We start from the raw sequence: 17,780 nt of genomic DNA, 5'->3' as shown, positions 1-17,780 counted from the left end.
TGTTGTTGATTTGACTTTATAAACAGAATAAATTACTTACTAAATTAGCATATCATTTGTTTGGAATAAAATAAGACAAGATGTATGTTATAATGATTAATGTAATATGTACTAATATTTTCATACAATTTTGATTACAGACTTACAGTCTGAAACTCTGTAAATATGATCACTTGAAAATGTGCAAGAGTACATTATGTTATTAAAATATTAAAATATTGAACAACGTAAAATGTATTCATCAAGATTTCTAAGATTCAATTGTTAATTTATGATCTGTAAGGAATAAATGACATGGAAAGGTTTCGAGTTTCATTGAAGACGTAAAAATAACATATTTTATCAACATTTCAATAAAATGAACGGCATCAGTCATCAGTGATATTACATCATAATTGCATTTTATGATAATTTCTAAATATTAAGTAATATCGTCGACATTAAAAATATTATATACTTGTACAGTATAAATACACACACACACACGCTTGTATAAAGATCGTTTGTAGGACACTAATTTATCCTGCATGCAGTATAGTGGTGTATTAATTTTAAATGTTTGATAGGGATGATTATATGAATGATGATTAAAAATGTTCCAATATTTCGAAATGGGACGGACTGTCGCAACGTACCTACGTATAATAGATCATCGTTGGTGGACCTCAGTTAAGACTTATAACCGTTCTTGATAATTTTTTCTTACATTTAGAGTAAATACAAATAAAATCAACAAACTTCCTCTTTAAAGTACCTAAGTGCCATTTAAATGACAAATTTCTTTTGGAGCTCTATCACACCAACACCGATAAACAAAACAAAGTATATGCAGTGTACATGATTAAATTCCTCGTACCACTCAGAATAAAAACGTTTTAAACGAAAATAAATATTATAAAATTATACAATATGAGAAGTTAATTATTTTAAAAATCATTGGAAATAATTGTTTAGGTTAAAATATATCTTGTACGATTGCCATGTATCATGTAGGTACTCATGTATATTCTGTGATTATTTTGACTATTGATGGAGCTGGGATACTAATGAAATATCTACTTGAAATTTTTTTCAAATTTCTTTTTCGATCAATGAAAGCTTGCTGCAGAGTCGAGCATAGTTTCTACTTCAAAGATATCTTGAAAAAGTTTAGAATGAATAATCACATTAGAAATATCGGCTATTACAATATTACAATAATTGTCATTGTTTCGTTAAAAATACAAATTATACTACACACACTGTTCTACATTTATGTGCTAAGCGAAACAAGTGCTCAATATAGACATTTCCATCTGAGTTATTTTATGGTGTCACATTTGTTTCTTCTCCCAAAATGAAAATATAATACACATCTTGTTCACCATTATGATAAAACATAATTTCGACTCTAATATTTTCGTACACTCGTACAAATTATTATAAAACGCATGGGTTATATAAAATTATGATGTTCCACGTTTGTTATTTTTTACTCCGCAAGTATTTTAACACACGGTCGTTAGTCAAGTAAAAAATAAAACCCCAAAACAAAAGTGAACGAATTTCAATGCATCCAAAACGATAATTATGGGTAAATTATTTTTATAATATATCAGTTTTTTTTATAGACATTATTTTTGTTGATGATGATGATAATGCGGTGCGTACATCAAAACGTAATAATATATCGTCGCGTTACACAATGTTCGATTTTAAAATGAAACTCTTCCCGACCGTGTATAATAAGTTTGAAAGTAAGAAAGCATATAATTCATTACAGTAGTAACAACAATAACGATATTGTCAAAAAGTTTGGGTTGCACGTCTTCATAACGTCAACCACTTGGAAAATAATTATTCTTAAAAGCCGAACAGACATGTGCGGACGGCACACGGCTATATAGTATATAGGGCCTAGGTAGGAACATTAATAAAACACGAGGCAAAGTGTTCCTCAGCTCGCTTCTTTATTTGAACGTCACGACATAAAATTACGTGATATAAAAATGAATTTGTATCACGCGAATGTGTATCAAGTCCTCCTCCACCCATTGTTTAAACGTGTTCCGGTTAAGTCACGATAAAGTGCACACTTTGGTCGGTTGACAGGATATAATTTACACTGCGTAGATAAAACTTTCATTCAAAAGTATCTTTACAAAATAATATAATATTATTATTTGACGTACATGCATATGCACAACGCTCGTGCATATACAACTGTGCAGTTACACAACATGTAATGCATTTACACACAAATCCATCGTACGCGTTTCATAGAAATTTAGTTTTGTTCATATTGTGTACATGTCGCTGTATGATAAACAGTGATATGTAATGTGTTTGTCATCCATTCAAACATTTCAAACTAAATGCTTTTAATGTTTAATAATAATAATAAAAAAAAATGTCCTATTTGGAGAAGATGTATCACATAATAGAATATAACTTAAGTATAAGAGAAATTTAATTTTGAAATCACTTGCAAGTTTATTTGACGCAGCAGTGTTAAATGTGTGTTTCCCATTTAACATTTTTATCGATATGGCACTATGTACTATATAGTAATATATAGAGCTATATATAGCTATATATTATTACTCATAAAAATATATATAGTTATGCTTGTACCTACATATTGTATTAATAGTTAATACGCGTCTGACATTTAGGAATTCAATCACCCGTCAAACATTTTTATATCATTAAAAATATAATATTAACTAGGTATTGTAAAATACAATTTATATTATAACTAAGTACCTTCCTAGAGTTTTATATTTTAATTTATCTTGAGCAGTCATACTTATTTTTTACACAAACTAATTGTATATCACCTACTGAGTACTGACTAATGTTATTTTTTTATAATATGTACCTAATTTAAATTTTATATTGTAAACTTTACAAATTTAAATGATCCTTTTAGGATTATAAAATACAATTTTTATAAAGATAATAAAAAATCTCGGTGTGTTATAAATGGTTCCATATATGACATAGATAGTATAAAACACAATAAATTAATTCCCAGTCGATAATGGAAAAGAAAAGTAGAATAACTTTGCGCATCACGGTTATACTATACAAATTAATACTCTTTCTTACAAAATACAAATAATTATGTGGCATTAAAGTAACGTGTTAGGTACTTAAAATTTTAAAGGTTACACAGGTAAGTTGATCATCATATACATTCATATCTAACGTATTTTTAACCAGTAAGTTTGTCTTTAAAATTCTATAATAATATTCTCTAACATATAGATAGTAACATGACATTAAATCTTTTTAATAGTTTTTTAAATCTTATACCTAGTAGGTAATTATTTTGTTAATATTAAGTTTTTAACATAATAAAAATAATTGAAACGCTGTACGTTTTTGTATTGATTGTCTGATAAATGTTTATATAGCTAGGTACAATATGATAATATTATTATATTAAAATCCATTCTTCTGCAGTGTTGTATAATATCAACCTTTGAGTACACGTGACCTTTTGTTTGTTTTTTTTTTTTATGATAATATTATTGGTATTCATTCACTGGTAAAAATCACATAAATGGATTTGAATAAAGGACTCGTGAGAACGATTTCCGTGAAATAATCTACTTAAAGTCATAAGAAAAGTATTTCGTAAATAAAATGCACGGATTCAGAGTTGTAAGATATCTGAACAGATAATATTTTAATTTTCACGATAAAATGTATTTTTAATATGATAATAATATAAACCTTTGATCGTTTATATCGTATTTTCTCATTATATTTAGGTGCACACACTTTAGAACAATAAATGCGTTCATAGGTAGGTCAACGAACGATAAAAAAGGCGAAAATAAAAAGTGTACAAATTCAAAACAAACACGCAAGACATAAAAATGACCAACTTTATATCGGAGTTGTTAAAATCGCCACGGCCATTTCTGCTTGACGTAGTCCGTGTCCACCGTCGACGATATTTTATTTCGCCCGAAGTCATGAATAAGCAAACCAAAGACGAGATCGAGAAACTTTCTCGAGGGACGAATAGTATACACAGTACACTTTTCCAAAGAACACCTCCTCCGTTGTGTATGTATATATGTATATGCACACACCAAAAATATATACGAAAATTACAATTGACCACTCGAAAACGTATATACCTACTGCTTCGCACAGTACATAAATATACATATAGGTACCCATATTATTATTTATATATATATATATATATATATATGTGTATATATTACGTATATAAAAACACACCTACATACACCACTTTTGGCAACTGTATACGAATCGCCAAATCGTTATTTTTATTTATTTTTCAACACTCAACTCCGCGGGTATCACATGATTCATGTCGACCGTCCTATATATTATATGGTCCTATATACGTATATATATGCATATGATATTATTATAGCATCGTCGGAGGCGTCGTGCCAACGAATTACAACAATTTCGTTCTTTTTGCGATTCGTATTGTCTGCGCCCCACACCACGTTCACTCATCGCGTTAATCGAACACGACTAGTACCTATCGCACTCGTTCACTAGTTAAATCCCGAATTAGTTATTCCACACTATATTATAACATAGGTACACGCCAAATAAATAAATTAAATACGATTTTTTTTAATGCATATACAATACTTAAACACCATACGTACCGAGCACATAAATATTATTTTTCTTTTTCGTTGTTATTACCTACCTATTACACAATATTATTATTATATCCAATCAACGTAATCAATCTTCTTTAAATCCCTCCCCAGACTATCTTTTTCTCACTTTCTGTAAATAAAATATTATGTACTTATACTTGCGGTAATTTTTTTCCTTGCACATCCTGCACGTTTGTTTATCGGCACCCTCAATCATACCATTACACACAGTACACACACACTGTTTCAGCTCGTCCCCATATTCGACTTTTATATTATTATATTATATATAGGTATATATCCTCTTTAGAAATTCATTATTTCCGATCGATCAAATGCCTGACAATTGAATTATCGTAATTTAACGTATACGATATAGCAAAATACGCCAATACTAAACTTCACTTCGATTTATATAAATATTTCAAATGTTCTCATATTATAAATTATTTCCGATCTGATTGTCTACTTCATTATTTAACTCGTCGCAAAGAACATTGTTTAGATTTATTATAAAATGATCGATTTTGCGGCTACATACACGCCACTAGCTGCGATCTGTCTTGTAACAGACAATCGAATCGATCTACGTCAATTAAGATTTCATAACGCTATATCAAAAAATAACTTTGGCAAATGATACATTTTTCAATTTTATTTCCCATTATAAAGTTGATTACCCGTGTCTTAAGCTAAAAACATGTGTGTGTACCACCGGTCAAACTGCATTATCAATAAAATACACCTAATAAATATAGGTACCTATGAAAACTCTAAGGCTGATAATTAACTATAATCACCTTGTTATAAGATAGGTAATGATAATACAATTCGAATATTATTGCATACGTATATGCAATAATATTTGAATTGTATATTATAACTAATAAAATAGTACAATAATACCTATACAATAGTTGCAGTGCTTGAGTTGTGTGTGAGTGGTAGTTGGGGTGCTGGCAGGGGCTTGAGCTGCTCTATTATTTTGCTTTATATTTTGAGAGCACCTCTACTAATTATTTTTATTAGGCCGGGGGCCGTTCTTTGTTATGAAATATTTTTTCAAATTACATTATTTTTGTAATTTTCACTTCACAAAATTGTAGTGTAGAATATAGAAAATGTTAAAATTAAATTTGATAACAACTATAGAATATAATTTTAAAACAATAAAATAATTATACAATATCTAATTAATTAAAATATTTGTTAATGTGAACAAATGGCTGTTGTATAAAAATATTTATTTTAAACGGTCACAAGACGGGATCGTTATTCGTTAATGCATGCGGTAAACTATGGTATATTGTAATTATTCATCCGAAGACGTTGTCGTGGTGTCGTTACTCGTTAGCCTATAAGTAGGCTATAAGTAAGGGTACTGAGTTCAATCATTGTAATAAGGAACACCTATACTTTATTCCTAGACCTTAGAGTCTTCAATGTTAAATTTCTCCAATTCAAGCACGACTGTATTGTTGTAACATTGAAATAATCAGAAGGGTAAGCGTGATAACGTGACTCACGTGTATACCAAATCCTCGGAAATGTATAATATTTCGAAGGTATACTTCACCTGTTTACGGTGGATACGTGTATATATCACGACACCTACTATATTTATCGTTTATGTAAGGTTATTTTTGCTAATTGATTCAATCAAAACGGCAGCAACCAATTATAATACCACCCACCACTCGTCCATTATTACAATATATTGCCGACCACGCCAGATTCAGTTTTAGCCACCCTTCCCGGCGGTGCGCATAATATCAATCTGTTCCATTAGCAAATTAATATAATATATATAATACATATATATATATACATTATGTTATAAAGGGCGGTCTAATATAGTGTGTTAAAATATATGTATAATATATATTGTATACTATAATAGTTGTGCACTGTGCAGAGAGTAGTCGTAGTGGAAGTGCGGAACAGCGGTAGATATATCTCACCCCATTTGTCGCCGTCTGAGGGTTGGTGTGTTATAATTGCGGGCCCGTTTTGATTTTTCCCCCATATTGACTCGGGTATGCTACACGGGCGAATTCCTCGCAATATTATTATTATTATACAGCTATTATTATTGTTATCGTTATCGACCGTACACGGACGAAAAGTCGGCTCTGCCGATCCCTGTACATTCGCCCGCGAAAAATCGTGCGGGACAACCGGCGAAGCGGGCTAGCCGTTACCCCCAAGAGACTTTGATGAGGGAGGGGAAAAAATTAACGTCATATAGTGAACGTCAGCGACCGGTTGGCATGTATGGTGTCGGCGATGGTGGCGCGAGGGATTTTTTTCCCCCTATTGTTATGTTCGTTCGCTCTGCTGACGTTTTTTTTCTTCTTTTTTTGTGGCTATTTATACTCTATATAGCGTGTGTGTCGCGGCTGACTAACCCTTCAGCTCCCGAATATATTAAACTCGATTTAATATATTATTATATTATTATTTTCTATTCTTTTTATTTTAATACGTCTGCTGTCTTTTGCATAATTTTTTTTCGCATCCGATTAACCGTACTAACTGACTTTGCGTATAAAATGTATTATTTTTTATATACCATATTATTTTATGAGTGACTTTCTGTGGTCCCACCGCCGTAATAATTACACACTGACGAAAACGTTGGTTTCGTTCGGATTCAGATGTGACGAACTGACGAAGTAAAAACGAAAAACGGCGATTTTGTTTTTCATTTTTTTTCCATCCGAATAAATTTGGAAGTTATTTCCCGACACGCTATACGGACGAACGAGCCATCGTGTAATTTGCAAAGAAATTGATGAAATGTAGAAAATGTGGTTTCTCGGTTGTATCAGTAAAATGTTACGATGTAGTCAATTTTGCGATCACGCACATGTCGCGCAAAGTCGAACTCTTTGTAATCGTGTCGAAAATAATTTTAAAATACATTTGGTTTGTTTATAAGTCGTAATATGTTAAATACGTTTTTTTTATGTCTATACATTATTTACACGGTAATAAATTATGATTCCCAATAACTATAAAAGAACTAAAATAATCATGATTAATTTAAATGTTGTTTAGTTTGCGGCGAGTTATTTAAAGGCTAACTTATTTTTTCCTGTGAAACAAATTATAAACAAAGGTAAAATATACAAATTAAGTTTAATAAATAAATATAAGTATCAAATAACATGGGGGAAAATCGGAAAATATCTTATTCTTTTGTTGTCATATAATATTACAATTACATTTGAGAAACGAGTAAATATGCATTTGTGTTCTTTTCGAATTTTTGACCTGTAGTTGTAGAAAACATTATTATATGAATATTCTTCTATCATAAGATTATATACTATAAATCATTCTACCACAAAGTTATAATTTAAAATGAATATTCTGTAGCAATCCAAATGTAAAAGCAAAAAGGTCATGGTTTATTGAAATTGGGCAAAATAGAAACTTAAAAAAATTTTAAAAAAAAACTCATTATTAAATTATAATACTATTGCTGCTTACAAAAATATGGGCTTTGGGCAATATAATAATATATGACACATAATATATTGTATCAGAATGTTATATATTTTATACCCGCATACATAGAAATTAAAAGTAAAGATTATATACATATTAAAAAAAATAATCATAATACTCAGATTTCTAATACATAAATATATGTATATAAAATATATTATATATTACACATGAATATACCTAATAAGTAATAATAGTACATAGGTACCTAATCATTTATTCAATAAATAAAAAAAAAAAAATGTATATAACCTATGAACAAGGTTACGATAAAGAAATCATTAAGAATTCACTCACGGATCGTTTGAATATAGAAAATACATACATACCTAATATGTAATTATAGGAAGGTTTTTAAAAATTAGACATAATTTGAATTTTTAACCGATTTTTCGATATACAGGTATTATTATTTAATATAGTAGATCTCGTATACCTATATATTGTATACCGTTCAATTCAAGCTACTTCGCATATCGACGACGATACGTCCATATTATAATACTGTGTATACATTTTTTATTCACTGCTCACGCACATGTAACATTTTCCAATTCAGAACTTTTAAATGCATAGACGACATATATTTTTTTACCCTTTTTATCGTTCACCCCCGAGTCCAAACTGCGTATAACCCGACATTATAAAAATAATAATATTATACCGATATACCTACATACTTAATTAAACAGCGAGATGTGTAATTACATGACGAATACTATATTCGCACACGTTCATGATACTGCAGGTTAGCATAATATTATTATAATGTGCTAGTCGTGCTACAATCGTTTTCTCCGTATATTTTATTTTTATTTTGAGTGCGGCAAAAAGTGCTTGCCCACGTTGTAATAAGTATGAGTACAAATATATTATTTACCGGTTTGTATTGCAGTAATTATTTTGTTCATATTGTATACTGTCTGCACGATAATAAAATATTTCCTATCCCACATTTTGAAACATGGTACTTTACCAAAAATATTTATGTTTGTATTGAATTGCAAGCCAATACCTATAGTTTGTTTTTTCATCCATACACATTTTAAGCATGCATGAGCGGATACCGTGATGAGTGTAACAGTGTACCTACCTACGTACAATAAGAATCACGATTTTGCGCAGTACCCATGCCCACTGTTTCATTAGTCCTGTTTAAACTTTAAATGCTTATAAATAATAGGATAGCCATATCGAGTTTCCGTTTTATGTTATCGTACATTACATGGTATTATATGGAGTGGCGCAAAGACAGTGCTGCTGCAGTGCACATAATAATATAATATAGGTACAAACAGCACTGCACGTTCATGAATAATATTCTTCATGGTTTATCGGACGATCGCGGACAAGAAGGTATTATAATATTATAATATTATCTACGGGTACAATAATATACTTTATACACGTGTATAATACCCCTTACCGTATACACACCGAGCAACGTTTATGCGGCGCGTATATACGTTTCATCGAAACGAGTAAGTTTCAAAATGCATCTTCTCACTTCTGCATCAGAAGTGGTGTATAATATGTATAGTACATATATTATTATTATTATGATAATAATATATTATACGGATGTGTATGACTTGCAGATATGGCGTATAGGTACCGAAATAGGCTTCGTGGGGGGATGGGGGGGAGATTTGAATTATGCACGACGTTTGGCACACACCGAGCGTACGAATAATATGTATGAGTGCATGACTGCTGCCGAGCAAATCCAAACACATCTAACCCGAACGATGACTCGCAATTAGCGCTTGTACGCGTACAATGCCAAAACGATTGCTGGTTAGGTATAATATCATATTATAGGTAAGCGATATGATCGTATTTGCATCGTATATTATGCATTTCGCGTTTGGACGGTTGACGTAAACGAAGAGATAATTTCATAATTCAATACGACAAGAACACGTCATATATCCATATAGGTAGGTACAATCATAATAATTAATATATTATTATATAGACTATAGAGTATTAAACATGTGGATGATACCTCAGCTATATTATAATATTAACGTATGATGCACACGACACTCGTCCGTATATAATAGCAAAAACGTTCTATACAGTATAGGTATACACTTGCACCGCTGTTGTACGCACTTATGTGACTTTCAAAATATTATTTTTACATGATATAAGGTCACTGTTTAATTCAATATTTTTTAATATGATAATTTTTTTTAGAAATTTCAATTTCTATACCTACCTACATAAAAAGTTTACATGCGCGAGTGGAGTTGTATTAGGTACACTAACATTTTTCCGGGTACGCACTGGTTACTACCCAGTGCCACTCCACTCAACTTATCAACGATTTAAATGATTATAAAAATTTACTTTTTGTTTAACATTCAATTTTTATAAGGTAATCGAATTCCTCAGTAACATGTAAATATCTCTTTTTACACATGGTGTTACTATACTATCGGTGTACCGCCCCCTTATACTGTAATTATTATACTACCTGTGAAAGGTTATACTTTAATGGTTTACTTCTGGAAAGAAAAAAAATCAATCGATTTGTTCTAACATGAAAGAAAAAAATCTATTTACATGTATCAGTATCCGTTATAATATTTAATTACATTTTTAAGATATACCTACTTATTTCAAATTTTGATATTATCGTAACACTATAATTTAATCGAACGGAAGAATAAGAAAAAAACATTTAATTTCTCATAAGAAACAGAATTAAAATGTTTAAAAGCTTTATTATATTTGCAGAGATAGGAAATATAAGTAATTGAAAACATTAATAATTCTGTTATAGATTGGTATATTAGACTAGTATTACATTCATATTCACGAATAAAATACTCTTCTTTCTCTGCGTTTTCGACAAATGCTTGCAATATTTTTCGAAATATTTTGTTTCGAAGACTAAACATTTTACAACAACGCAACTGCAGTTTTTGGATCGATTCTGTGAATTCCCTTTAAACACACATGCTTACACATCAATACATATACAAAAAATCAACCAATCAAATAAAAAAAGAAATATGCAAAACCATATCGGAATAAAGTATTTAACAGCAAAGAAAAAAATAATCGAGTAATGTCCTTTTTAGTTGAAAATACTGCAATCCCGGTGTCAACGACGTTATGTTGTTGCAGTGTCTAATAGTCCCTCGGGTGACGTCATACACACACGCACACATACATACATACATACATACATACATACATACATACATACAACCCCCATACATATATTATTTAATATTAATCTACGCAATTCCTATTACTGTGATATAATTTAATATAATATTCGACCGTCCAGACGAAGTCTCGTCGACGGCCACTCACACTACACTGCTCCGGTAGATCAGATTTGCGATACAATAATGTGGCGATACACACTCAAACACACACATGCCCGGGTATATTATCGACTGGGACTCCGGACTAAGATAGGGTGAACCCGTCATCCCGGTCTTCGGCGTTCGAGACCTTGTCTGGATGGTGCCAAAAATCGGGTGAAAAGGGCGAGCGGGGCAGAGCGACGTGGTGTATTTATGTTTACGGCAAATTGGGTAGAAACGCGTACGACGAGGATGCGGCGGCGACGTCTGAGCCAGAAGAGACTCGCGGACTGTTGCTGGCTGCTGTTTCTGCTGCAGGGATTTAACACGCTCCGGTGGGCCGAGGGGAGAGATGCGAATAATGGCCGGGGTAAACGTGGTGCAAGTGACGCGCCCCCGGAACCCGAGATGAATATACACCCGATGTTGTATATATTTATATACGAACGTATATTATATTACGCGATATATTTTTAACGCACGTTTGACGTGTGAGCTGGTGTCTACGTCAAAGATAATTTTTTGGGGGCAAACGGGATTTTCGATATTTTTTTCTGTACGAAACTATTATTTTCATTATTATTTTTTTTTATTTATATATATATACCTATACTAATATTATAACTACGTCAATGAATATTTTTTGTCACATTTGACCCACCATATTCAACGAACGTTGCACACTATATGCATGTATACTATCTATATACTCCGGCCCACGAGAGATCAGTATCGTTTTTCAACCAAAACTATAACATAATATGTTTTATTATATTAAATATTATATGTTATATTATAAATTATCAGTATATTATAAAATATAATAGGATTATTATAGCCATAAGTCATAACGTATAATATTATCATTTATAGCCAACATGACGTATGTCATCAATTGTCATAATGTCGAAATATTACAAAATATAAAACAATTTCAAGTAGGCATAAATAATAAATATATCATAATATCGACTATTTTAAATCATAATAATATGTTATCTTAAAGAAAAACACTTGAACAATTAGTATATTATAATATTATTATACTATACAGATAAACAATATAATATATCATTCTAAAATACAAAATATAAAATACCTAAAAATATATATTTTAAATAAAATCATAAATCATAATACAAACAAATACTGCAATATCGTTAAGAAATAATTATTCAAATATATTATATATTTAAACAAATAGTTTATCGTTAATATTGGAAATTATGGGGTACGTATTCCTAGTAAATAATCCGTTTATTGATCTATTTAAAAATAATCAAAATTTTTTTTGTTGGTGGTTCCAACCTTGCAATACATTACTGTTCTATTTAATCTTTTACTCTGTTTTAAGTATTATAAAAACCCAGTGTGAAGGATGATGAGAACTCAACATATTATTAAAACAATTAGGTATACAAACTCTCAATTGAATTTCGAGAGATTCACGTTTTATTTTATTGCGATATTTTTGTAACTAAAATTTTTTTTAACCATGTAATTTTTGCTGGCACATTTTTCCCGTGAAATTATGACATGGGACTAATTTTATATGCGTTATAGCTTCTAGTAAGTTTCATTGCGATTATACTGATTAAGAGTACACAATTCAAGGTGTGAAATGTTAGAATACTTAATGATTACATTTTTACTAATGCTTGTTTACATATTTAATGTGCAAATAAAAATAAAAACTTAAAATACGTATTTCAGACATTCTAAATTTAACCTTATTCTGTAACGCGTAATTCAGTAGTTTGATAACAATAGTTTTGAAAACAAATATAGATTTTTCTAAAGCTTGAAGAGTTAACGAAAACAATTAACTCTAGTTAGTTAAGTTAAAACATCGTTAAGAACATGAAGCTAGTTAATAGTTAACGAACAGCAAAATATTTAACACTAAAAGGGTTAATATAGATAAAAATATAAAATTATCTGGACTAAAAAAAGTAATTTGTTTGTAGGTAACCTACCTACCACCGTATTATTACGGTGTTAAACTAAAATAAATATGTAAAAGTTTTAACTACGGTTGTAAATATGTATAAACATGATTTTAACTTAACGTATAAAATATTTAATTAACTGAAAAAAACTTGTACATAACTATGGATTAATTAACTACTTAGTTAAGTAATTAAATTAATAAACAAATTTAACTTTCTAACATTCCAAACGTTTAACCAATTATTGCCCAAGAATAAGCGGATGGTGCCCATTTCGTATGTTTTTTTTATATTTTATTATAATATATTATACTACTAGAGAGAGAATCTCAATGCAAATTGCATTTTTTTTTCTGAATGTCCTAGAACAGTGTTTCCCAAAGTGGGCGATATCGCCCACTTGGGGGTGCTAGAGATATAACTATCTATATATTATAGGGAAATGGAAGTTACAAGCTTAATTGGGGGGCATTTCATTAAAAAAAGGGGGCGGTGATAGTTTCATCTGTCGTTATCGCAATAACAGAAACACCGTACGTGATCCAAATTATCTGAATTGTGTATCTTGTATTTTTAGATTAATCGTTCGTCGTCTGTCGATATTCGTTGATAATCTGTCGTTATAGCGATAACAGAAACAATGTACGTGATCTAAATTATCTGAATTATTTTTGTATTTAGTACACTCGCGAATGCCGACCTTATTCGTTGTCGTTTTTATAATAATTTTTGTTAATTTGTGTATTATTTTATTTAAATTTTAAACGTTTTCACATCATGGCATCTGAATCGAAGAAAAAATGTAGGCAGTATACTATTGAATATTTGAAGTATGGTTTTATTCAATCACCTACAAATATAACATTACTAATGTGTCTCATTTGTCGAAAAGTATTTTCAAATGAGGCTATGAAACCGTCGAGACTGCAAGAACATTTAACAAAAGTTCATGCTAATAAAAAAAATATGGATTTATTTTATTTTCAAGCACTTGAAAAGAAATTTTTGAAAGAGCCGACATTGGTCAATATGTTTTCAACAACGTCGGAACAAGATGATGGCGGATTGCGAGCTTCGTATAACATTTCTCTACTGATTGCCAAATCTGCTAAACCGCATACTATTGGCGAAGAACTTATTTTACCAGCTATAAACGAGGGAATAAAAACAATGCTGCATAAACCAGCTTTTGACATTAGGTATTAAAAAAATTCCTCTGAGCAATAATACAGTGCAAAGGAGAATTGATGAAATGGCACAATCTGTCGAAGAATTATTATGCGAGTTTTTAAAAGCCACCAAATTGTCTATACAGCTTGATTAATCAACTTTACCAGGTAACGAAGCCTTATTATTAGCTTACGTACGATTCGTAAAAGAAGAAAAGATTTGACAAGAATTATTATTTGCTAAAAACTTTATGACTGACACTAAAGGAGAATCAATATATCACACATTGGAAGAGTTTTTTAAAGAAAAATAAATTCCTAAGTGTAATATCTTATCAGTTGCGACCGATGGTGCTCCAGCCATGGTAGGGTGCCATCGAGGTTTTATTGCATATTTGAAAGAAACTGTACCAAATGTACTCGCTGTACATTGTGTCATTCATCGACAAAATTTAGTTGCCAAAAATTTGAGTGAACGCTTACATAAATCATTACATTATGTAATTTCAGCTATCAATAAAATTAAAAACAATTCATTGAATAATAGATTGTTTGGAGAACTTTGTACTGAAAATGATGAAGAATTCAATCAATTATTATTTCACACAGAAGTTCGTTGGTTGTCGAAGGGTGCCTGTCTAGACAGATTCTATAAGTTGTTTGACTAGGTACTTGAATTTTTAAAAACTAAAGATGATATTTTACGAGGCAACTTAATTAATTATATAAGTGACATTGCTTATTTCACTGACCTGTTTAAAAAATTTAATGAAACAAATTTACAGCTGCAAGGTGATGATTTGAATTTAATCAAAACAAAAAATATTATTTCTGAATTTTTAATAAAACTTTTTATGTACAAAAGAAATTTAGGACGAAAATAATTTATACAGTTTCCAAATCTATCAATGGCACAAAAAAATGATGAAGATTTAATGACATATTGTCAACACCTGGAAGCACTACATTCCGATTTAAACAAACGATTTGAGGATATTCTTAAAATGAACATACCCAAATGGGTTTTAGATCCATTTTAAAATACAGAAACCATAGATTCTGCAAAATTAGAAGAAGAATTGATAGAAGTAACTACAAATGAGGAATTACAATTAAAGTTCAAGGAAGGTTACCAAGTATTCTGGCTACAAAAGCAGATACCTATACTTTATCCTGGATTGTCGGCTGTTGTACAAACATTTCTGATCGCATTTCCATCATCCTACTTGGTTGAACGTAGATTTAGTGCAGTAACCAATCTACTCACTAAAAAAAGACAACGGTTACAAATAACTAATCGTGGGGACTTAAGAATGCTGCTTACGAAAATCGAACCTCATATCAACGAACTTCTAGCAAAACACCAACCACATCCATCTCATTAAGATATTTTTTTTTTGATTTGTACCTATACATTATATATATATTTATAAACAATAAATTTCATTTTTCATTGCATACTTTTGTAACAATATTTTTTTTAAGGGGGGCGTCTGTCGGATTTTTTTTGGAAGTGGGTGGTAAAGATAAAACGTTTGGGAAACACTGTCCTAGAACAATACTTTCCAAGGACGGAATTTGTTTCATATATTATCGGTTAATTAAAAAAAGAAACTTTTATTTAGCATTTATAGAAATTTTAATATTTTTGGAGCATTTTTTGACATTTTAAGAGCATTTTTTAGGGTTTTAAAGTGTTTTTTCTTATTTTTACATAGGTACTGCATAGTGTTTTCAGAACATTTGATTATATTCATTTTAATTTCCTCTTAAACGGAAAAGAATTAATAATTAAATTTCTAAAATGTATTAATAGTAGGTTACACACTATTAATCAAACGCGTCCCTATCTTCGGATATACAGCGATTAATCGCTCAAAATAAAGATTTTTAATGCATTTTTTAAAGGAATTTTCAACTTATTTTTTATTTTTTTATTTAGTTGTATTTTTAAAGACATGTTTTTTGTTTATTAGAGCATTTAAATCCGCTTCCCAATAATAACCATATTGCGAATGTATGACGTCACTTGTCACATAACCGAACCGACGCCTCCAACACTTTCGTCAGTGGTAGCCTAATGTATGGTGCATTATGTAATGTATGCATCTCTATATGCTGATTGGTTAAATTTTTGGGAAAAAGTTAATAAAAAAATATAACCTTATAAAATGGTAGAACACCAACAGCCGTACTTCGTAATAGGTTATTTACTTTTAATTTTTTATTCATACTTGATCTATAATTTTAGTTGAATGAAGGGGTAAAGCCACTGTAGAGGATCGAATGTTGGTGGTAAAGAAATAAAAATTAAACCAAAGTTTGCTAAATCTTCGCCGAGTGATCAATAAATGTATTTTACTCACACCATGCCAAACACAATCGATGACAATATGATATCGATGGAGAAAAGATTTCAAAAACTATAAGCACTCGCAGTGACCAATACACAACGGTCACGTCATGATTATTGCAGATATGGACCATGGAGTCAGCTTGATGTGAAATGAGGTCGAACAATTTATTGTCAGCATCTAAGCAATCATGAAATCGGAATTTAAGTATGAAATCATCGTAGACACATCCTTAATAATACTGTAATATAAGTGTATATAACTATAATAGGTTATTACTGGTGCATAGTTATGCGCAAAGATTCAGTGAATGATGTTTTCGCTGCACCTGACAGTTTTTTTTAATTTAGGGGGAATATAATTATTTAAAAGGTGTCAGTATAAAGTACTTAATTTTTATACTAGCATTTTCTATAAATGGTAATATTTTCGAAATATTTTTATTTTTTTTGAGAACCTATAGAATTGAGAAATTTTTTTAATTTTATAAAATTTTTTTCTATAAAAACTATAGGTATCACTGAGTAAAAAAGCTTGAAAATTTAATGCAATGTTCATTATAAGTTTCATTAATGGAAGTTCAAAAATATGAAGTATACATAGGCATGATTATTTTTTATATAATATATTTAAAGTTCAAATTTTGAAAATATTCATCAAAATTTCAAACACTTTCAAACTATGCTAGCATTAGACATTTTAATAGAAGATTCCTTACAAACATTTTTCTACCTTAAAGAAAAAAAAATGACCGGGAAGGAACGTTAATTTTTTATGAGCTTTTAAATTTAAAATTGTACAATATTGGATTTTCACCGGTATATTA

General features: G+C 30.2%; 1 protein-coding gene across 1 annotated transcript in view; it reads right to left on the bottom strand.

Annotated features, from left to right (window-relative positions):
• Positions 1–17,780, bottom strand: part of LOC100162825 (neurotrimin-like) — a 244,680-nt gene that overhangs the window by 25,989 nt on the left and 200,911 nt on the right. The window lies entirely within an intron of this gene.

The sequence above is a fragment of the Acyrthosiphon pisum genome, chromosome A2, assembly GCF_005508785.2.
Source record: "Acyrthosiphon pisum isolate AL4f chromosome A2, pea_aphid_22Mar2018_4r6ur, whole genome shotgun sequence".
NCBI lineage: Eukaryota > Metazoa > Arthropoda > Insecta > Hemiptera > Aphididae > Acyrthosiphon > Acyrthosiphon pisum.
Note: the sequence above shows the minus strand (reverse complement) of the source record. Positions and strands in the feature narration are given on the sequence as shown.